The sequence below is a fragment of the Harpia harpyja genome, chromosome 16 (genome assembly GCF_026419915.1).
Source record: "Harpia harpyja isolate bHarHar1 chromosome 16, bHarHar1 primary haplotype, whole genome shotgun sequence".
In the NCBI taxonomy this organism is placed as follows: domain Eukaryota; kingdom Metazoa; phylum Chordata; class Aves; order Accipitriformes; family Accipitridae; genus Harpia; species Harpia harpyja.
Window position 1 is genome coordinate 5750753 of NC_068955.1, and position 24359 is coordinate 5775111.

The 24359-nt window shown below is 47.4% G+C and overlaps 1 long non-coding RNA gene across 1 annotated transcript; it reads left to right on the forward strand.

Annotated features, from left to right (window-relative positions):
• Positions 1-12660: 12660 nt before the first annotated feature.
• Positions 12661-18834, forward strand: LOC128152793 (uncharacterized). Its single transcript, XR_008238760.1, has 3 exons — positions 12661-12805; positions 13645-13712; positions 18677-18834. It is a non-coding gene; the product is annotated as an uncharacterized LOC128152793 (long non-coding RNA).
• Positions 18835-24359: the final 5525 nt, after the last annotated feature.

Genomic DNA, 24359 nt, shown 5'->3' on the forward strand with positions numbered 1-24359 from the left:
AGTAACAAATCCTAGCATCTTAGATGGACCCTAAACCCACGAGTAAGAGGATAATATGCCCTGGAAAGCTACCAGAAATGAGTTAAGCAAAAGACCAGCATAAAAGACATGGCTTCAAGAGAGCTTTGCCAGATCTTTCCTCGGCTGAGAGTGGGATCCAGCAGAGCTGCCAATGCTACAGCCTTTTACACGGGGCGTGGGTGGATCTGGCCCGCTGACATCTGCTGTGCAGGCTGGTGGCTCTGGTGGCTGCTTGAGCAGCAATCAGTCTTACTGGGAAAAAGCCAAGCTGCTGCATCGGACATAATCAGAAATCCATGGATGTGGATAATAAGGGCAAAACTGCTTCTGGGCAGGTTCTGCCACTCTGATGTTGAGCAGTGCCTTATTCCCCCAGTAGCTCCATGGGCTGCTTCTGATCATGTACCGAAGGAATCTGATCCCCCTGCCCAGGACCTTCCTGGCATCTTCCCTCGAGCTGATCCACTTACTGCTCCCAAAGACCTGTTGCAGGCAATAGGAATTGACAGAGAGACAGGCAGAGCAGCCATGTCCCAGTGCTGCAGCTGCCAAGGCAGGTATGCAGGGAATAGACACCCCCCCGCTTTTGTGAACAGAGGCAAACCCTCTTGCTCTGCACCGTTGTTACGGGAGATCAGAGAAGCTGGGAGACAAGCTCTTCTGCTGATTCGTGCTCTCAGAATAACTCCAGTGCTGGCTGCTTTCGTCTTGCAGAAACACATCCAGCTAAGGTCTCTTTCCATACTGTGCAAGCACACAGGTTGCCAGAGGGGCTCCTCCTACTTCCAAATGTTTTATAATTATTCAAGGTATATATGCACAGAGAGGCACAGTCTCCAGCATACAAAACTTTTAGCAGCCTGTATGCAAAACCTTTTCCCCTGTTTTGTTGACTCAAGGCAGTCAAAGGATGGATTCAGACCACTTGAGGAGTCTCGTGCTGGGCCCCGCTGGAGATATTACTGTATCGTAAAAAACTCTTTGCTAGGAAGTCTTTCTCAGCAGCCTTGATGTAATGGCCAAGGGAGGACAAACACCTCCTTCAGCCTTTCAAATGGTTCCTCTAGGTCAGGGCAGAACCAAGTTTGAGTTCAGAGGTCTTGTCATTCCTCTGCCTGTCTCGTTGTTCTATTATTGAGGTTTCAGGCTTTCTTCTTCAGCAGCTTTAACCAAATTTGCTCAGAAAATTAGAAAATTGCTATGTATATATCTAACCCACTTATCTTGTCAATTCTTATTTAGTGCCAGAGATCAGAGGGGTATTCAGGTAAGAGCATCTGGTAATTATCCTCTGAGACACCTGGGTCCCAAAGGCAACCTTTAAAGGAATTGTTCTTTTGCCGTGGGGAAGGGGGGCTGGTGGTGAATCCTATTGCATGGGAGCTGGATTGGACAATTGGGAAAGGAATAGCAGAGAGAGGAGCCACAGCCACATTGGTGTAAGCTGCCCAAGCCAGAGGAGATACTGCATGTTGCAAACCATCTGCCCGTTTTCTCCAGGTAGCTTGTAAAACTGGTGAGTGCTTGTTTTAAGAGTGTGTGAAAGTCAAGGTACCATATATTTCTGAAGAAACCACTTCTAATAGTCAACAGTTCTGGGGCACAATGTTTAGATGTTGTCTGATGCCTTTTTGGTGTCTGCCACAGACCTGGACCCCAAAACAAGGGACTGAAGTCTCCCAGTTGCACACCCTTCACGCACACGCCATGGGAGCTCCACCTGCTCCTGCCCAAACCTCTTTGGGGTAACCTGGCAGGGAAGGGAGGAACAGGTTGCTGCAAAGGAATCTCATCAGCTTTATTACTTTATATTCCGAGCACTTTAGAATTACAAATGCCTAAAGCCAGCAGGAGTCCTGAGCTCACCCAGGCTCTGATGTCCGTGGTTTTCTGGCAGTTTGGCAGATGGGGGAGGTCAGTGTGTTAGGACAGAGCTGGCCCTGAAACAGCGACTGCCTCTGTCTTCACACGTAACTTCTGTAGGAGTTTTGTAAGGATGAAACTTCAGGGACGTACAGCTTCTGCTCGCAGGAATAAATGCAGCCACAGGTGTGTTTGGCCCAAGGAAACATAAGTTTCAAACTCTTCTTTTTGCTTTTTTTGGGTGATCCTGTATAGGGCAGCCCCAAGAAGCCTCATTTCCCCTCTGTGGCCATGCTGGCCAGGTGCACCGTGCAATGTACAGGGACTGGGACTGAGACCCCTCAGCTGTTCCCAGGAGTGGCTGGAAAGGCAATTGCTGCTCTTGAGTGGAGGAAATTGGAGAAAATAATTTGAAATATCCTTGTGCTATGTATGCTTTATTTTGAGGAGCAGGCAATAAACCTGCATCCCCAAATGAAATATTGAATTTTAAGGGAGATGCAAACAAGTACAAATGAAAAATGTCTCTGATCATAAAGAAAGCATTTGCTAAAATTAAAATGGAATGCATTACTGTCCAGACTGGAGACAGAAATGTCAGCAGAGCTATGAAAGGCGAGGCTGACTACTTAGGTGACCAGATACATTTATTGTTTTCTTTCTATTAATGCCAGTGGCAGTATTAGAGAAAAAAAAAATCAAATTGCCTGACAACACTTTAGAAATGAATTAAGTCTAGTCCTTGCAGAAGTCTCCTTAGCTTCTGTCTCAGCAGGAATGGAGACTTGAATGGACTTACTTCGAGAGGGACAGGGGTGGGGAAAGAGGAATTAATTTTGCTGAGCAGAAATAATATCGATAATGTCATAATAATCATTAAAAGGACAAGTGAAATTGGTCTGGCCTTTGAAGCAATCAATATGGCCCATTATGCAGTTGAATTGGCATTTGATGGGAATGGCTCATTATTGTATTGGATGTGTCTGTGTTTCACATCATCAACTAATTCAGAGCCAGCAGTGTATTAATATCAGGCCACGTGCATTTGCAGGGAGTTTGTGGCAGGTTTGTGTTGAGGGAAGTGTTTATGTGGCTGATCTGAATGCACGTGTGCTTGAGCATCATGTAGGATTCATTTGAATGCCTCTGTCTGCACCGGTGGAGACTGACCAAACTGACCTCATGCAGAGCCTGTTGAAGTTAATGAAAAGCATCCGATGACTCTAATGGGCTTTGAGCCAGGGCTGATGTGTAGACAAACATACTGCTCGGCGATATAAGCACCATCTGTAGGTATGTAGATACTCGATGTGCTGTCGTTGGCTGGGGCAGATGCTCTTGTGAAAGTTCAGGCCCAGCCAGATTGCAGAAAACTTGTTCTGGGGGAATTGCCAGCCTTGTTTTACACTGCCACAGAGCTCAGCTACTGGGGAAGAGGGTGGGGAAGGCTCTGAAAATGCGGTATTTCCTGCATGCATCATTCGGGCACAGGTCCTGCAGCTCTCCATCATACTTACTATATCTGTGAGGTTGGAAAAGTGACATCAAAATCCATTTGTTTTTGTAAAAGCTCCATGACAGATTTCTAGGTTGCAGCATCTAAGGCTGGGGCTGTAAGCCCTGAAACACCCATCTTCCGCATGCTTTACGTGAATAAGGACTTGCATCCTTTTGCAGAATCATGTCCTCTCTCTTTCAACGACATACTCCAGCCAGAGCTGCAGAAGGACTCAGGAATGGCAAAAGAGATGCTGAAACATCTGGCCTTGCTGGTAAAGGCTGCTCCCTGGTGAAAGCACCTCATGTCTTGGTGCATGTCTCCCATCTGTGGGATGCAGTAACTGCTGTCCTGCCTCACCAAGGTGGAGAGCTGTAATTTGCTAAGCACTGAAGGAGCTCAGCCCAGGCAGCTGTTTAGAGGCACCAAACTTCCCTTAAATAGCAGATTGGGATTTCAAGTGCCATCTTGTTTGGAGATAGGCTGTGGATTGCACTTTGCCATGATCAGATGTGCTGTTGCGAATGTGGTTGCAGAAAACTATCACTTCCCGCTGCCCTTTCTGCTGCTTGGGTGGAGTGTCCTGCCCTGGCATGGCTGGGGCTCAGCGGGTTTGTGATGAGGTGCTGGAGGACTTGGTCCTAATATGGATGGAGGAGTGCTCCTGAAATTGGTTGCAGCAGCAAAGCTTACAGCACAACCTCAGTCAGAAAAGCAGGAATGAACAGCTCAGGACTTTCTCAACCTCTTGAGGAGCTGGATTTGCAATAGAGCCCTGACCATTGCCACAGCATGGCACTCTTCTGTCGGTCACGAGACAGTTAATTTCCATTTTTCTCCAAGCAGGAGAAGGCACAGAGGTAAAAAAATCTCAGTGATTTCAGTCAATTAAACTAAAGCCTACTGGGTCTGTTGCTTTTGGATTTTATTTATTTTATTTTATATTTTTGTAAATGAGTCTTCCAGGGTCTTCGAGCACTTACCATGGGGAGTGACAATCACAATCCACTGCCTTGCCTCTCCCCATGCTGCCTCTCCACAGGAGCTCAAGAAATCTTAACATCCCATCAAAAGCTAATTACATTCTGACACACCAATTGGAGACATCGAGAGATGGGGGGAGAGAGCAGCTTACATAATGGTTTTAAAATTACATGGAGCATGCTGAATATTTGGCGCTATGAAGCGCCAACAGTTCAGAGCAGCAGAGGGAGAAGGGTAATGGGAAGGAATTATAACGGGATTTGTACTTGAAACCCACTTCAGGTTGCAGGTGCAAGACCTGATCCTGCACCTTGTCTTTGCTTTCAAACACTGCAGCTTTTTTTGAAGGGAAAGATGCCCCCCACCTTCCCCCTCTTGGGTCTCTCTACCCATGGGATCAAGGCATCACTAAAGCAAAGGGGCCGTTGTTGTCTCCTTGTCCTTTGGGAACCTCTTCCAGGTCCCAATAAAGAGAGAGAACCCTTGTCCTGTCTGCAGCCCCAGAAGGAGAGAGGGGAGTGCTGTGGATAAGGTGAGATGAGGAGTCTGAGAGTAACTGGGCAGAAGCATCCGTCCAGGGCTGTTCACTGCAAAGCTGCAAAAGGGTAAGGGCTGGAAGAGACTTTTGGGGAAGTGCTGCTGTGTAGCCATCCCCTTCTTGTGTCCTTCCCACAGCATTTGCTGTTGGCTGTTCCTGAGGGCAGGATACTGGTTGAGATGAAATTGTGCACTTGAGCCTGGAGCTGGAGTTTATGATAGTGAGATGGAGGAAAATTGAATTGCCTTGGATTTTTCTGGCCTTTTTCTGGTCCTCAGTGCTATGACCCCAGCCTGTTTCAGCCCTAAAACCTGCTGAGAGGTGACAGACTCCCACCGGCTGGAGACTTTGCATGTCAGCAGCTCTCTAGAGCCTCTGGGAAAGTGAGACCTACCAAGCAAGCCTCTGAAAAAAATATTTGGCTCCTTGCCCTGAAACTAGTGGGGAATCCTCACATTTGGCTCTTGAGGATATGCACTGCAGCCACGGATGCCCATCACGCTGTGGGAGAGTAGTGGTGCATGACCCAGCAGAGAGGGCTGTGGGGCTGCAGCAGTCACCCCACCTCGTCCTGGAGAAGGTGCTCTTTTCTGAATCAACTCGACCAGCTGCCCTAGTACCAAAGTAATTCTTTCTTAATGTTATTGGCTGGGCTCAGGAGCATGGCAGGAGGGCTGTGGCTGACCAGGCAGCAAATTGACTGGAATTTCATTATCTAATAATTTATATGATGCCTATGTATTTTGGCAAGACACCTTCATTAATAGAAGATGCCCTCTGACCGCTGACTATTTACATTACTGGTTTCCCAGGGCCCCCACGTGATGCTTCCTTTTTAGTGACCTTCATGAAAGAGGGAATAATGCTTCTCATTTCCCTTGATTTTTATAATTAATTTTTTTCCATTCTGCTTTGCAAGGATTTATTCCTCCGGATTTAAAACACTACAGGCTTAAATTTCCCTCTATACTGATGTAAATCAGGATTCATTCCCCGTGTGTGACTTGCATTACAAAAGCTGCTGGACAGCCCACGAAAGATGCTAGTGTGGCCCTGTCTCTTGGATTTGGTGGACAGACTTGTCCAGACCGCAGGACAAGAGCATGGTGTTGGTGGGTAAGTGCCAGCACGCGCGTACGAACGCCAGCCAGGAACAATGGTCAACGTATCAGCTTCTTGTGTAGAAGCCTTCAGAGATGCTGCCGGGTCCCTCGACTGCAGGCATGGTGCCACTGCCACTTTGCCACCTCTCCCTCATTCCAGCACGTGGCTTCACTCAGGGCAGTGCAAGACATAGCAGGATGTCACCTGCCGTGTCCTGTGAGGAGGGTGGCATGTGGCAGGCTCTAGTGAGGACACAGGCATTCTTGTGTGACTTCGGCATGTTGTCCCCCCAGATCTCTGATGCTCTGCTTTTGCTGTCAGCCAGCCAGCCTGCTGGACTCTTTTGCAGTTCTACCTGTCCTCCTGTGGGGACAGTGGCAGTGGCAGAGAGACCTGCTGGCTCCTCAGGATGCTTGAGACTAAGCTTCTTTGAGGTTTTTCTTAGCTGAAGAAAACAAAGACTCATTAAATCCATCTCCGAGCTCCGGTGACGCGGAGAGGTGACATCAGCGATGTGACTCACAAAACACCAGCAGAAAAGCAGCAGCCGGGAGGGCAGGTTGCTGCTTTGCGCTGCCAGGAGGGGAGAGGAGGGAGGGGGCACCCTGCAGCCCTGCGTGGGTGTCTGGAGGCAGGAGCTGTGCCAGGCGTGCAGACACCTATCCCCTCCTCCTTGGTGCCCTGCTCCCACCTGAGCAGCCCGGGGAAAAGCTCCGCTGTAGGTGTGGGAGCTCGTGGGGGCCCACCTGGAGCCTCCTGCCACGGGGGCTGGAAGCCCGTCTTGCCACCATGTTTTCACTGCACTGCAAACACAGCCAGCTTGGGTCCATCTCCAGGTGCCAAAACTTCCCAGATCTGCTGCCATCCCTCCTCCTGAGCGCAGCGGGGATGGCACCGCCGGCTCTGGGCATTAGCGATGGCTCCCCTTACCCAAGGGAAACGTACGGCCCAGCCTGGAGAGGGCTTCCTGACAAAGTAAGTTTGTGGATTTACAACCCCTATGGCATGGATCGTACCTCAGGCACGCATGGACAGCATGATCCAAGCTCCCTGTGCCCTGGGGACCCCCATGCTGCCTGGTGGCTGTTGTGTCCGTGGTGGGTCATTTGTAGGTAGGGGCTAAACTTCTCCATGGTTTCCATGTTGTGTATCAGACAGGGGCACCAGTTTTTGCCCAAGCTTGATTGGGAATTAATCAGCTGTCACTAGTGAAGGGCAAAGCCTCCATGGAGTAACAGGCAGGGACAAGCTGTTCCCCTTCCCATCCTCCCCCTCTGATTGATTTGCAGAGCAGTATCAGCGAGTTGAGTATCTCCATTTCCTAGTGCTGGAGGGCTGCAATGAAAGCCTCTCCTGGAGAGATAAGGGTGCTCCAGAGCACCACAGCATCAGCAGTGCCAACTGGCACAGGACACGGTAATGAGGGCTGCAAAGCCAGCTGAGCTGCCGCAGCTGGAACACGCCACGGCTTCACCTCGCTGCCGAGGCTCTTCTCGCCCCACCAGAAGGACCCTCCTGGTCCCAGGAGGACCATGTCTTTGAGACATGAGGCATCTCGGCCCCTTGCACAACAGGATGCATCTCCCGGCTTTGAGCACACGCTTTCCTTCCTTCTAATTAGAGCTGAGAGGAGTGAGGGTGTTGTAAGGTGAAGGGGGGGGGAAGCAGCAAAGTTTGACTCATGGTCTCTGTTCCAGAGGACAGTGGTGGCAAGTCAGGGCTGGGAGGGTTATTGTTCAGGTCTTGTCTGATCTCCCTTGCTGCTTTAGCCTCTTTGAAGGACACAATATCCTATAGAGCTTCAATCAAAAAATGCTGTGATGGCTGATTGTGTTACCTGGGGACTGCCTGTACCAGCATCACTACTTCAGCCCACGGCTCGAGGTAATGCCCAGACAGAGCTCCTCTGCCCTGTGCCCCAGGGGTGCCCAGCACTGGTGCCTGGCTTTTTTTGCTGGGTAAATAAATTGTAAATTATGACTCAGCCTGGCCTTTTGCAGTAGTACGAACTGCACCCAGTAAAAGGAGGATAGGGACTTTGTCTTGGGTCAGTAATAATTAGGATCTATATTTATTAGTCTCACATGCTCGATGGGTCACTGGCTCTGTTCTGGCGCACTCTGCTCTTCTGAAACACCAGTCACTTTTAATTATTTAACACCAACAAAAGGAGAGGATTAAACTGAAGCCGAAACACAGCAACACATAAACCTACAGTTTCTTTGGGCAGCAGGAGAACCCTTTGATGCCTCCAAAAGGGCCGTTATGGGCATCTGGCTGCCCCAGGTCCCAGCCTGGGTACCCCCTAATAACGCTTTTTCTGCCCCCACCATTCTCTGCCACACAGTGGGAGCTGGTGGGTGCTACCCAGACACAAGGTGGGCGAGTTTCTTTGGTCCTGCTCTCACAGGATGCTCGTCTGCATCCTCCTCTACTCCCTTGTAGATAGAGGCACTCCTGCAGAGTGGATGAGAAGACAAACGCTGACTTTCTAATCTTAAGCAAGTGGAGACAGACTGAAAAGGTGCTGAAGAAATGGATTGGAGAGCACGTAGTGGGAAGGATGAATGGGTGGTTAGAGTTTGGTGGTGGGAGCGATGGCCAGTAATGCATGGGAATAGATGGATGGATGGATGCATGGGTGGATGGGTGGGTGGAGGGGGAGGAGATGATGGTACCAGGACACTGGTCTTGGTCCTGGGGAATGATTCCTCTGTGGTCGCTGATCTGGGTGCATGTAGGGCCCAGGGATTTTAGCGCCAGGGAGCTGGTGTAGGAGCTGGCTGGTCTCACTTGCTGGTGGGTGCTTGCTGCTCGTGCTGCCCCGTGGAGCCTGCCTGCGAGCCCACTGCCAGCAGCCTGGGTGCCAAATGGCTTTTTCATCTACTGACAGCCATCCCAGAAGCGTGTGGCACTTTATCCTGGGCTCTGCAGGAGGGGCCTGGGCACATGCCATGCTCATTTACATTCTCCGGCTAATTAAAACAACCAGGGCTGCTTTGTAGTGTGCAAAGTCCTGGAATTGCTCCAGGGCTCCTGGTCATGATCTGTGGGCCTGGGCTGGGACACAATGCTGCTGCAGGGTGATTGTGGACAGGGACGAAAGGACTCTGTAAGAGAAGAGCTTTGTTGGTGCCTGCAGCAGAACACAGACCCTGCAAACAACCACCTTCCTGCTCTGCCTCCAAGCAAGATTCATTTATCTGGCTGTGGCAGAGAGGCTCTCCCTACCTGTCTCCTCTCTCCCTGCATCTGTGTGCCTTGAATATTGATGGAAACCATGTCTCCCTGCTGCAGGATGCCTAGAGCCAGCTGACACCAGGAGGATTTGCAAACTTACCGAGCGAGGCCAGGAGGCACACAAGTATCTCCTGCCCTGAGATGGGAAGGTTTGTCCTCTGGGGCCCAGTGGAGAGGGTGAGAGATATGTTTTTCCTGCTTTCCCGTAGCAGACGGACTGTATTGTAGCACACATCAGACCTGTGGCTCTGGTGGGGACATTGCCTGCAGACGGTGCCGGAGCTGGATGTGCAGAGGTCAGGGAACGAGTGGGGAGCTGCGTGCCTGGGGGCTGCTCCGCGTTTGGCTCCTGGTGTCACCGTGAGCATCAATTTAGGGTCTGTCTGCATCGTGGACTGCGACCTCATGTTGAGATATTAGCTTTTGGCAGCAGCGTGACCACGTTGCCGTGGTGCTGTGGCTGGGTTAAGGAGTCCTGTGTCTCTAACAAGCCCGCAGCACCCTGCCAGTGATGGTGGTGGCTTCTCTTTCTGGCTCTAGCCCTGGTGACCACACAGAGCAGCACAATGTGGGTCCTGCTGGTTTGAAAGGGCTTTACCCATCCTCAGTGTCAACAGGGGTTAGATATAAAAAAATCTGGGCTTTATTCCTTTGTGCCTAAGCTTTCCTGTCTGTCCCTGAGCTTCTCACCATCATGTCACCTGCCCCAAATGAGGAAACTGAGTCATCAGGTCCTATCCATTATTTTTGTTGAAAAAAACCCAACATCACAAACCCCCACAAACACAAACAAAAAAATCCAACTAAGGGATAATCATCTTTGCATCAGCCAACTGCATTTTTCCAGGCAGCAATTTAGTCCCAGATGATGCCCCAACTCTGCTGTGTTCCAGGCACCCGGGGGTAGCCTGTGCTAATGAGACAAACGCACAGTTGGGCTTTTGGGCACTAAACATGGTAGTTTGTGTTTCATCTCTTTTTCTCTTTGAGGTTTCTATTTGTTTAGCTTAAGCATAAAGGAGTAGATAGTGTTTGATGGTCAATGATATGGTTGGGGGACTTGAACCTGAGTTCAAGTTTCCAAGACACTGGGATGGGAGGGTGGTGGGCAGGAAAAGCTGCCCCGTACCAGAAATGAGTCATTCTGAACCATAGGGATGCATCTTTTAAAGAGAGTGAGATTGAAACTATAAACCCATGGATGTGTCCTGATCCTTTGCTAAAATACGGGATGATCAGATCTATGCGTCAGCTGTGGGATCTGCCTGCCTCCGGAGCTGGAGGCACAGCGTCCCTTGTGGGATGCTGGCTCTTGGTATGGAAGTGTACGAGGAACTCTTGCATCTAAGGGGAACAGGTTACTAATTGCCAGCAACGTTCCTGCAGCCCTGCTGCAAGGCGGTGGAGTGGGTGGAAGCGAGGCACCAAAGGAGGGATTTAAAGAGGAAAGTGTCTGAAGATTTCAGCTGTACAGGAAGCTCTTTCCAGCTCGCTCGGGCAATTATCTGAGGCACTGCAGAAGTAAAGCTTGCTGGTCTGCAATTATGTTTCCTCAGTGTGAAATTCTCCTCTCTGTGGCTGTAGAACTTTTAACTAGAGGGTTTTAGCAGCAAGGAAAGATCCCGATTTTTGCAGATATCAGGTTTGCACTTATGAAACATTGTCACTTGCTGGGAAATTATTTTGTCAACTGTGTAACTGCACGGGTGTAGGATGGTGACAGGAATTAACCTAAATGCAAATGCAGGGATATGATGGGGAGAAAGCAGATGCTGAATCAGAGAAGTGACCGAAGAAGTTAATATGCTCCCCAAGGTAGAAGTGGAAATAGGGATACAATGTTTACCTTTTGCTACTGACCTAAAACATTTCAAAGAACATAGAGTCAGATCCCCAGATTTGTAGGTTTTTTACCGTCATGACAGTCTGGTTGGCCTGCCCAACATGGGCTGATTTTCATGAGAAAGTGAAGGGGGGAACTGCAAGCAATCCTCTCTCTCCAAGTTATGTGTTGCAAATTACTGACAATCAGCACAGAAAGTTTTGCAGCAGAATTGATGATGATGTGAGCCTCGGAACTGGAACCCTACCGGTGATTTGGAGAGAGCTGGAAATTGCTTATGATCTCTTGGTGTCAGGTGTCTCATTTACAATAAATAAATACAGAAAATACACCCCAGACAATTGCTGTCAGATACTGGGCGTCATCAGCTAGAGCGCTCCCTTGGAATTTGGTATTTTAGGTCAGCCGGCTTTAACTTATTGGAAACTGCAGGCAGATAAATATCAAGGACTTTCTGAGTCAGAGCTGTGGTATACTGAAGACATTCAGTTGTTCATATGGGGTTTGGGTCAGTCTGTAAATGAATAAATGAAGTGTAGAACCGAGCAAGAGCCACTTTCAAAATTTCCCATGAAATTAAAAAGCAAACCTTCAGTTGTTTTCTTTCACTTCCCATGAATATCAAAGGCAGTGAGCTGTACTGGTGAGCCTGGTGGTGGGTTCAGAGAGCCCGTATGGCACTGTGCAGAGTGTTCCTGGAAAGGGCAGGGCTCATTTGCAGCAGTTGAAATGGAAATGTAGAAATCCTACTTTGTTCCGTTTGTCCTGCAGGGCTGGAGATGAAACATGCTGGCAGAAGTGCTGCTGGAAGCGCCGATGCGATATATCATTGCATCTCAGCAATTTCAACCCCCGTTAATGTGTAAACATGAGTATTCACGGCGGAAAACCTGATTTGCAGAACTCTGCTCGTCTAATGGAAGAGAAAATGGGACCGTCCAGCCTCTCTGCTCTGCCACAGCTAATCAGCATGGCTCAAAATCTAGAGCCCAAATCCTTGTGATGAAAGGCTTGTGGACGGCCTGTCGCCTCTGAACCAAAGCTCCTGCTGGCACTAATTCCACTGACGTCAGCGCCGACATCCCCAGCAGAGAATTTGCTCCCCAGAATTATTCCAAGCAATTGTTTAGTGAATAATTCTGGATAATGAAAATGCAGAGGGGAGGAATTGGAAAGTTGTTCGCTGTCAATTCACAAAAGGGAGGAATGGAGGAATTTATCATGTCAATGGTTTGCCTATGAATTATTCACTTACTTCACAAAAAAAAAAAAAAAACCAACCAATCCCTTTCTCCCCGCCCCATCCAAGATGAGGTTTGCCAGCTTTGTTGTAATGTGTTTTTGATGTGCTGGTCGCTGGTAATGCCCCCCATCAGCTCCCACATGTTGAATTACACATTGTACACATGACACGTGAGTGCCGCTGCTTGAGGGGAGGTCGTCCCCAAAGCAGCGAGGGGAAGTAAAACAGCAGTGCTAAATCCAGGAATGATGCCAGCGAAGCTATAAACAAGTGGAAAGGCTATTAACAGCGTATAACCTGATGCTGCTATACCAATAATGGGAGGAGACTATGCATCAGCAAGGGACATTAGAGCAATGTTTTACTGTCTCCATGCTCCTAAGCATCCATTTGGCAGCAGGAAGGGCAATGCCATTGAAAGGGGGTTGACGGAGGGAGGTAGAAGAAATATGCTGCTGCGGAAGATGGAAGGTGAAGGGAGGGTGGGATGGGAAAGGACGAATGGTTGTTTTCAGTTGCTGTCTCTATGGTGTGCATGCTCAAACAGAGAACCTTAATCAGAGGCCGGGCAGAGATGAGTTGAGCTTATGGACCGGTCTCTTTGAGGAGGGGAATGGGCAGCACCAACCTGATGCACATCAGTGCTAAACCTGCAGTTAACCGCATGCATCTGATCTTGCTTGGAGATGGGTGAGCTGCGAGCCTGGAGCACTTTGCTCCCAAACTGGGGCTGGGAAAATAATCTAGGGAGGGGATAAATGGTCAGGAGGAGCATGTGTTTATTTTTCTTTCACTACTATTTAAACTGACATTGATTTAGCTAAAGATGCTATCTAATACCCCATTTAAGTTACCATAGTAAGAAATGTCCACACAAGTGCTTTCAGGGTGTTCACTGAATTGGTTTGAAACCTCAACTAGAAAGTAGTATCATTTACTGGAAGAGGCAAGATCTTACTCTCATTTTCATAAAATAATAGTGCTAAAATTGAGCCAATTTCTTAAGAAGCTAAGCTTATAATGCTAAGCTGAGTTTTCACTAAAGACAGACACACATTTTGGACTAAGAAATGAGACTAGAAAAAAAAATACAACAAAAGCAGGTTATCTTCTATCACCTGCATTACATTTGTACTCTCATGCCTTTCTTAAGATCTTCTCAGGGCTGGTCTCTGTACAAGCATGGAGTGAGATGTTGCTCCTACCTCACAGCCCATACAGAGGAAAATTGAACAAGTGCAAAGGGACAGGACCAAGAAATGACTCTGACAATGTTTTTACAGCACTTTGCATTTTTTTCTCATGCCCAGGCTGTGGAGGAGATGCTTCCCTGCATGAAGAGCAGAGGTGGCTCCGGTGCTGGGATTCCTCCTGCTGAGTAAGTAAAGAGAAACACAGTCGCACCCATCATTAATTCAGAGAGCCAGAGGAGTGCTGCGTGTTGTTTTTGTAAATGCAGTAGACTCTCCTACGTGGTAACAAATTGTGGGAGAGGTGTTGTATTGCTCCTCAGTGACTCTGGCTGTTGCTGGGTGGATAAGGTGGTTCATGGTAGGGGAAAATGTTCCCAGGGAAGTGTTGCTTGTAAGCAGGTATTGATCTTATGAGATGCTGCAGAAAACATGTGTCTGAGGTATCACATTCATTTCTGATTTCTCTTTTGGTGTTGCCTTGCATGCCCATGGTTCAGTGGAAGGATCCTGTGTGTGTGGGAAGAAAACGTTGGGAAATAAGGTTTCATTAGGGTTCTTATCCTTGGGGAGACAACTGAGGACGCTCAGTTTGGTGGTCCCTGGACTGTCAAAGTTTATTCTTTCTAGTTAAGACTAAAGGTGAAAGGATTCATTCCAAATGAGTGTGTGTGAGCAGGGCCGGGATGGGAGGATGCTGCCAGGCAGGTCCATGGACTGTCAGTTTACTGTCACAATCTGGGGTTAAATGGGCTGAAATCAGCTTTGCAGGCTCTGCCCAGGTAAGAGGAAAGGCTGTTTGTTGATGGTCCCATTGGCTCTGTCCTATTTAGCAGCACCCAGGGGTGAACATCTAGAATTACCATCTGGAAGGAAAAACACATGGTGCCTGGTTTCCAAGAACCTTTTGCTGTGTTACTTTAGTCAACGGGTTGGCCTTAGGGTTGGGTTGGAGCTGCTGTGGTCAAGCCTGGGAGGTCTGTCTCATTACCCGGGGCTGTGGCTCAGGGCAGGAGCAGCAGAAACATTTATTTGCCAAGAGCAGCGGGTGCTGAACTGGTTCTTGTCTGGGTGGTACCACACTCTGTCTTCACAGCACAGGGTCACTTTCTGCTTCCAGGTTCAACAGGGAGTATGTCCTTTGCCAGGGGAATGTCTCTGGATTTGCTCTAGACACAACCAGGAGATGAACAAAGAGGGTCACTGTTGTGCATTGAAATTTCTCCATCCCTGGGAAGCCTGTGGGCATTTTGTCCCTGGGGCAGGATTTCAGAACATATCTTCATACAAGGCTTGCCTGTCTTCTGTGAAGATGCTGTAGGATAGCCAGAGAAACCTTTCTTTCCCCAGTAGAATAAGAATGGGGTTGTGGAAGGAAAACAACTTCCCCCCCCCCCCCATTTAGCTGTCCAGTTTGAAGGATGGGCCAAGAGGAGGATGGATGAGATGGCACAGTGTGCAAGTGGCAGCAGAAAGCTGTGTGTGGGGCTCCATTCAAACCTCCATATATTAGAAAGCCTTTGGGGGGGTGTCACTGCTGTGTATCGTAGACCTGCATCTCCACATAGCTGTGTGTGATGGGGCATTTGGGTTTTGTACATGAGGAAAGAGGGAGTTAGAGCTCCGCCAGCGAAAGGTGCATGGAGATGGTGTGCTTCGATTTCCCTGTGCTGGGAGGAGCTGAGCGGGGGAGGCTGGGCTTTGTGCAGGCAGATGTATTAAAAGGAAAGTGAATCCTATGGTGTAAAGATAAAAATAATCAAGTGTATGGGGTGCTTGTGTGTGTGCATGTGCGTGCATGCCTGGAGAGACCTTACAAGGTGAGAAATAATATCACGTGTCATTAATTTGGGAATATGTTGGACATTTGGGGTGAATGTGTATCACAGATTAGTGTGTTTGGATCATGCAGGGGAAGGGTGTTGCGCCCCAGTGTTGTACACAGGGTTAAGTGGTGGGAAGTGCACAATCAGAGATAAAAGTCTGAAGGATGAGCTGATTTTCCTGGGAGTCCCCGCTCTCTCCCACCGTTTCGCCGCGGCAGCCTGCGCAGTCTTTTATTGGTCCCATTAAAGCCAGTTGTCTGTGCAGGGATTGATTTCAGAGGAGCACAAAGTTAATTCATTTCCAAAATGAAAGACTCGTATACATAAAACAGTCTCTGTCTCTCTCCTCTCCACCCCTCTGGATAGGTGAGCCTGAGTATTTCATGGCACTTCCTTACAGCTCTGGAAGCCCTCACTGAGATTACAGTGAGGATAGAGACTATACTTTGCCTGCATGTAGATTCAAAGATAAAACGACAGATGTCTTTCATTAAACATCTCCGAACGAGCTGTTCAGGAGGCAATATGTATTCAGACACTATCAATATTTCATAAAGCCGTAATAGATGTTATCATAGATCCTCCATCCAATATTTATTGCACCATAATCACTGATACATTGCACCAGGGCTCTCCATCCACCCTCCCCTGCCTGTCCCCCCATAAGACATGCAACCAGGTACACAAGATTTAAATGAAGTGCAAACCTAGCGCCACAATAAATTTGAAGGAGTTTGAAGTTGTTTGTTACTTGAGGCACTTTCAGGCCCAACCATAATGAAACAAATCTGTTTGCAGAAGGCGTTTTTATGGAAGGGTTTCAAAGTGAGTTGGCTCAGTGTAAATCTCTGGGTTGAGGCCATTAGAAAGCATTTAAGCTGCAGCGAGGCAGTGGGCTGTGTCTCCAAGTCTGTGGGTGTTGGAAAGCAAAGGCCTAAAATTAGCAACATGGAAAATATGAATCCTTTCGGCAGTCTGCTGCTAGGTCAATACAGGTAGAAGAGACCTGAGTACGGCTGGAGCTGGACCCTTCTCTCCCTGATCCCACCAGGATCCTGTTGAGCTTTCTGAGCAACCGTGGTGCTTCCAGGGGAGCTATGTAGGGAAAGGATTGGACCTGAAAGATTTATAGTTGGGATTTTCAAAGGAGCCTAATGGATGAAATTTTATAGTCAGTGTCACTTGGGAGGTCAGACCCCTGGTTGTGATAATCCTTTCTGCCCTCAAAGCCCACCAGTCTAAGGGAGGCCAGCTGTCACCCTCTACACTTATTCTTAAGTTGGTCAAACTTCTCAAAAGCATTTGGCTTTGTATCACAGGACATGCTAATGGATAAAGTGGAGCCATCCAAAATCAACATGGTGCACATTAAATAAATGGGGTTTGTGATTGGTTTCCAAATGGAGTCCTAAAAGGAGATTCCACATCAAACAGCTTTGTTTCTCATGGAGACGCTAAATGGCTGGTCTTGACCCTCTCCCATTTAATGTCCCCAGCAATGAGCCAGGGAATAAAAGAGAAGAATCTGTTAAATCCTCACTGATAAATGTTAAAAGTGACAGAAAGACTGGGGAAGAAAAGCAGCCCTTACATAGCCCCAGTTAATGATATAGCGCCTTGGGTTTGCTTGGCAGCCCTGGGTCAAGTAAACATGGTATTTTGGTATGGTCAAATGTCAGAGCATTCATCTCACTTAACTGAGGCCATCTAAATGTTAGGTATGTGGGGTCCACTTCTAGTCCTAGGAAGGGTGGAGGCACCTCCAGAGCATGAGCTATTCATTGTACCTTAGATATCCCTTAGAGTGGGATGAATCACCTCCGGACAATGCCTATTTCTCTCTAGCAACAGTGGAGACATCTTAGAGGAGTACCTTACTTAAAACATGTAACTCCTAGATGGCTAAAGCTGGGGAAGGAAGCCCAGCTGTGGAGCCAGGGAATGCAGAGAATAATTGCAGGATTGGGTAACTGATGATTCAGGAAAGCCCTGGGGAGACAGGAGGTCACTGATGAGCAACTTGTGCTCCTCTGGCCGGTTTTGCATAGGAAGGTTATGTTACCCCTGTACTTGGCACAGTATCCACAGTTCAAAAAAGGTGTGGAAATATTGGAGGAGATTCAAAGAAGAGCCAGAAAAAGACTAATGAATAGGAAATCACACCGTTCAGAGAGCAAATCAAGGAGCGTGATCTGCTTAATTTAGCAAAGAGAGGGTAATAGCTGGCGGATGGCACAATTGCACCTGCAGGAAGGGAAACGGTCGTATTGGAGAGCCTTACAACATGGCAGGGAAAAGCTGCACAAGCATCAGTGCCTGGATGGCTTTGCCAGGATAGCCCAGCCCAGGAGCAGGGTGGTGTTTTTCAACAGTGAAGGAAATTATTTGGTCATATTGCTGGATTTCTCATCACTGGATGTTTTGGAAGCAATGAACTCAAAACCATCCTTTTTCAGAGTTATGTGATGCATCCTCCTGTGTTTCTCACAGGGGTTTAAACAGGGTCATGAACTGTAGAAAATGCCTAAGAAACACCTACTTTACCTAAATTTTATTGTCTCTTCAGGCCCATGGGGCACTGAGGGGAAGCAGACCATAAGGAATGTGCGCACGTGTGTGCAGGGGGAGGGATGATTTTTTAGTATGTGTGAAAAATATTAGCCTAAAGGTTCACAGCGGTCTTGAAATTTGGAACATAAGTGAGATAAGAGCCTTCCCTTCAAAATAAGGTGCCCACGAAGACACTGGGTGCCGAATGGGTTAGGGGACCTGGGAGAGGCTGGAGGTGCTGGAGAAGAGGAGGTATGGGCTGGGGTCTGGGTGGAACCAGCATCCCAGGCAAGGTGGGAATGAGGAGCACTCATCTCCGTGTCTCACTCCATTGCATTGCTTTAAAACAACACCCTAAAGCCAAGCATCACGTCTGTAAACAAATGGGATTTTAGCTTTGATTCTCTATAAATCACTGGAGCCGTTTTCACTTTGGAGAGCTGTGTGAGGGCTGGAGTGTAATGAGCTGGTTCGTGGGGCAGGCAGGGAACGTTTTTATTTGACTCTTTCGGGCCCTGTGAGCCCCCAGGTTTGACTTTGAGTTTCTGTGAAACAGAAAACATTTGCTGATGTAAGGGAGCCTGAAATAACTAGGAAAGCTTGGGGGCTGCTGACACTTGAATAAATCCAAATGTCCTGGTATTTGGTTAAACTTGAATCTGAATATTTGTGTATGTTTTTTACAACATTTACTTGCCTCAGGGAACAATTTGTGGAGCCGAAATAATCCAAGAGCTTTTTTTTTTTTTCCCCTGCCTGGTATTTCCACCCTCCAGGAAGTGAAAAGCCTTGAGAAGATTGGATCATGCATTATTTTTACCCTTGCAAATAGTTCCCAGACGCACGGAGCTCAAGCTGTGAAAAATGCACAATGTAAGCCCGCAGTGTGCACCGGCTCTTGAAATGCCAGCTGGGGAGCTGAGACTGGACCATTTGTCTCACGGATAAAACCTTGGTGGGGCCCCAGCTGGGACCACATCACCTCGAGGTGTCTTGGCAGAAACACGACCCCGCTTTTCCCAAACATCACCCTCTCTGCATTGCTCGATTGGGAAGATGCACGCACCTTGGTTCCTTTGAGTTGAATTTCAGATTTCTGAGGAAACCTGGCTTCCTGACAACTTGGCTTCATCTGCTTATTATATGTAACACATAACCTCCTTAATATTACACATGGTATGTTTAACTGCTTAATTTACTTTGGGAAGTATTGCCAAGTACAGCTATTCTGTTGACATATCATTTGCATGATAAACTAGTATATTTTAAGCCACAAATAGGATGCTTCTGTGAGCTATCTGTCTACACTTTTACAAGCTACCAGCAGTATAGTATCTTCACTCCTTAAGTTTGAGAACATAGCCCCACATCATGCCTGGGGAGGGAATGAATGATCCTTTCTTGCAGGAAGAGAGCAGAGGCTCATGGCTCATCTACATCAGGGAGTCAGATCGTGTAGCTCTTCTGAAATAAATTCTTGGGTAGATATTATCTTTGGACTAAAAATGACTTTTTTTTCCCCTCAGAACAGCTATTCTTGTTTGGGTAAGATTGGAAATGATGCTTTTTTCCTAGACAAAGTTGTTTCCCCTGCTGTGTGACCAAGCCCCCAGAGAGGCTCACCACAAGGAGCCTGCAGCTGGTGGCTCTGACTTGGGCAGACCCTCGCATGCGCAAGTGCATTGCTGCACGGGAGCAGACCCAACCTGCCTCTCCTGGATCCCAAATCCAGCCCTTAACCCCCCAACCCCAACTCCTTCTTCTGGCATCGTGCATCTGCATGTCTGTCTGCATCCTCTCCTACCTTTCGGAGGTGACAGACACTGCTCCGGTGTTTGTCAGCAGCTAACAAGCACGTATCACTCCCTCTGTGCCCTGCTCGATGGGGCAGCGTCACCTTCCAGCTCTTCATCATATTAGCTTGCAGTCACACAGTGCCCCGTAAAGCTTCGAGGCCTTTGAAAACTGAAGGCTGACATCTTGAAGTCTAATTTGACACATTTCCAACAGGGGAAGCATTTATTACATTAGACAAGTTGATGCAGCTCTCAGGTTGGGAATTGCACTTATTTGCCATAATAATGGTGTAAAGTCCTCTTCCTTTTATTGTGTTATCTCTCTTTAATCATGCAGAGACGCTCCCCAGTAATTTTAATCAAAGGCTCAAGCATCACTTATCTGAAGACTAATGACTCAACTCAATGAGAAGAGAAACTTTGAAGAGCTTGCAGTTGAGCTGGGAGGAGCAAAAAAAGGAGAGTTTATTTGAAACTTTTTTCTTTCTTTACATGTGTCATTATTTCACCTGATTTTAGCTGGAGAACCTTTGTGTGTCTGGTGAGTGGGGACGAGCTGTGTCTTGCTGCTTTTCCTGAACATGCTGTGTTTAGGAACATGGCTGAGAGAATGAGACATACTTTCACAAGAAAGATATTCCCATTGGAAAAAGATGATGTGGTCAAAATTGTTCTTTTCTATAGAGAAAAATGACAGATTGCCTGAATCTTTTCCCTTGTTCAGTGAGAATATTTGAAAGATATTTGTCTTGGAATGAACTCTTTTACCTTCTAATGCCATTTCTAACAAGAAAAGAAAGGGTCTTTTAGGACTTAAAACAGAAATTCTTGTGGAAGCCCCAAAAACTTGTTGTAAAAAGGAAAAAACCCAAAGAGGGTATAAAAAAAAATCATGTGAGGTTTGTAAAGACAAGATTTCTGGTGCTGATTCCTGCTATTTTCCTGAAGTAGCTCATTGTCTATGTTAGAATTGATCTGTTCTGCTTTAGATTTCTTCATAGGCAAATCCCATGGAGCTCCTGACGAAGAGATTCTCTCTTTCCACCTGGCACAAAGGCTTTGCTTGGGATTTGCTGTGGTATAGCTCTCCGTAGGTCAAGATTACAAAAAGTGGGTGCCCAGCTTGCCATGAAGTGTGACTCCAGCTGCCAGGGGCTGGGAGTTTTCCAGCAATCAGGCCTTTTAGATTGTCTTGGCTACAGCAAGTAAAAGTGAATCTTCCAAAATTGCAAGAGCTCTTTGAATGACTTGCCTGGGTAGAACAGAGGCCTTCCTAATGGCAGGTAAACAGCATTGTCCCTGCTGTCTAGCTAGGGGAATTAATGTATGGAATCAGTGTATTGCTTGGGGAGCTCAATGTTGGAAGGAAATCAGAGGTTTCCAAGGCTACATGCAAGGCTTTATGGAGATCCTGAGCCTCCTGGGGGGCTGGTTTTGGTGCCATGTTGTCCACCCCTGCAGGACATCCTGCCTGAGGAGCCCAAATCTGCCCACAATTTTTTTCTGCAAGTTTCTCTTCGTTTTCATGCAGCTCTGCACAGCCATGGCAGGAGCAGAAGTGCTGCATTCTGGAGGAGAAGCTTCCTCCAGGGGTGTTCGGGGGTTGATGAGAAGCAGAAGTGAACATTAATCTTTTGACACACTGTTCCCAAGAGTTGTGTTTTTCAGACTTGCTCGGTTGGGAGATCTCCTGAGGAAGACCTGGATTGAAACCCTGCTCATGACATGGTGGTCAAGACTAGAACTCCCTGGTCAGGATGTTGTTGCTGCAGCTTCAGTGCCTTCTTCCACCAGTTTCTTCCTGTGGGACAAGAAACGGTTTCCTTTGATGGGAGGACATGGCCGAATCTCTCTTCCTTTTGCCTTCAAACTCTTTCTTTGGTCACAAGGGTGAAGAAAAAAGGGGGACACTGAACAAGATCCGCTCTTTGAGTGGTTTTAGCCATTTCCACCAGGCATTTGGCATACTGTGTGTGTGCACCCATAGACGGCCGCACTTGTGATCAATTCAGCACATGCATGTTTTGTGCATGTGGGTTCCTTGCACAATTTGTTTCAAAGCTGCACCCCCGGCCCCTGCCGGTGCTGGTTGGGGAAAGAATGAATGTCCCTTGCCCTGCTCTTCTTTTTGCAGTGAGACTGATAAAGTATGGGGGGGAATCTGCACAGAGGCAGGTGGCATGTCTACATTATAGGATGTTTTCCAGGCGTTAAATACAGCCTGGATAATAGAGTCCAGTGGGGTGCTGTGTTTGCCGTGCAAGGGCCTCATTAGTGCAGTACCCACGGGCCCAGGAAAAGACGGGATTCCTTTCAAAGCCAAAACCATGCAAGGGCTACTTTTAAAAGCAGTTGAAACTAAAATGATAACTGCTCTGAAAGTGGCTGTGCTTTTGCAATGATGTGTCTCTCCTTACTTCACTGTGGTTTTGCAGATTCCCCTCTCTGGGCCTCTTTGCACACTGCAGTAAGAAGCTCTCTTGCTTTACATCTTGGTGCTCCCAACTTTTGCCTGTGGGTTCCCCTCTTCCTCTCCAGGAGCAGCTGCAGTTTAGAGGTGATTTACGGCTGCTGGCGAGTTAGAACCAGTGGGAGCTCCTGGGATAGAGACGGCTGCCTGATTTGCCATACTGATAAGTACGAGACAAACACACCCAGCAATGCCAGATGGTTGTAGCGTTATCTGTCACAGCGGATCTCTGAGCAGATGGATGCTATATAAACATTTCACAACTGTGGTATTATTATTGATGCAATTACTATTAATACTATTTATAAGTATTATATTAACACATAGCACTGTAATAATGAACACAAAGCATACTTAGCATGATTGCTGGTCTAATAATTAATGGCAACTATCAGTAATACTATCTGCTATTACTACTAATGATGCAATGGCAATGCATCTTGATTTCCAAAGGAAGGTTGGTTTGGGAAAAGGTTAGTGTGATGAGTCAGAGCCCAGGGAAAGCTGTGGGAGTTAGAGGATGCCCAGCTTCAGAGAAAATTGTCATGGGAGACTGAAAACTGGGGACTTTAATGAATTGTGGGTCTTGGGAGAAGCAGTTTGGGGCTGTAGCTGTTTTCAGGCATTATGGCTCTGTACCGGCTATCTCTGAAACAGGCTTTGCAGCTTTCTGGGCTCTGAATTCAAGGTAGCCAGAGCATCTGGGCTAGAGCAATTCGAAGTGTATGGTTTGTGCCTTAGTGCCAAAGAAAAAGCATTAATTGGGGGATCTCAGACGTGCTACTTGCCTGCGCTCTCATTTCAACTCTGCTTCTGACCTGCTGTGTGACTTTCCATAAATCTGTGCCTCCATCTGTCTTGTCTATTTTTATTGCAGTCTTTTTTGGGCCAGGATTTGGCTATGTGTCTGTGTGCAGCTCCTAGCACAACAGGGCGCTGAGTCTAATCAGGACCTCTAGATCCCGTAACAACGCTGGTAATGATATGACTGGAGATCCTAGTTGGAGCTCAGGGCTTGACGGTGGTCCAGGGGTAGGATTTGTCTGGCCTGACCTGAAACACTGATATGTTTTCAAGTCTGAGCTAGTTTCCACAGCCCAGTGTTTACCTTAGAGCTGACTGCAGTATGAGATAATTTTTTTTTTTTTTCTCTATAAGGATTATGGAGAGAGCTGAAGGTATATAACTTTAAGTGCTTAACTTTCCTCTGCCCGAGTTAGGGTGAATGAAACTCACCCGAAGACTGAGTTTCAGAAAAGGGCCCATTTTCCCCTTAAGGTGTAAAACTAATAAAATGAGTTTAGAAGTGGCTAATTTTGCTGACATACAGAGAAAAAAAAGCAAGGTCTTTTAAGTACCTTCTTGCCCAGCGCATCATGCAGTGGCATGTCCTCTGGTGTGTCGAACCCCGGGAGAGGGAGAGGAGTGGTTTCTCACAAGCTCTCAGTGGGGCAATGGCATTCTTTGAATGCCATTGCATGTCATGAAGCGCCTAATGCTTCCTAGTACCAAGGCCCCTTCCCTGGCAGGTTGTGCAGCCCTGGGACAGGTCCCTGAGAGAAGTGGTGGAGCTACCATCCCTGGAGATATTCAGAAGTTGACAAGGTCCTGAGCTAACTTTGAAGCTAGGTGAAGTTCTTTGACAAGGATGACAGACTAGAGACCTCCAGAGGTCCCTTCAACCCCAAACTCTCTGACATTTGTAAAAATCCATTTTTGTATGCACCTGAATCTTAAGGCATTTATATACCTTAAAAAAATTAGGCCTAGACTTTTCTGCTCCAATAGACCTCTTTGAAAAACCCAGGCTAGACTATGAATGGCTTTAGAAAATATTTCCCATCTATATATGTCAAACACAGTAAGCGAGTTGGAGATTCCTTCCCAACGCAACAACATGGGAAAGATTCATGGTATATGCTTTACCCCTCAAAGAACTTCTTGGCTTCCCAGCGCTTTGTTAATGTGCATTGATTATGTTCTGAGGAGTTTACTGCAGCGTTAGAAAGTCATTTAGGGATTTATTGGGCTGGCTTTAAATACTGAAAGTGAGTCATTACCCTGACCCACTTGTGACGTGCCTGAGCCTAATGCCGAAGTTCAGGAGGGGGAGACTACAGTCCAGTGGTGCAAGCCCTCCCAGGAAACTTTATTTTGAAGGTAACAAATGGGTTAAACAGAGCTTGTTAAGGC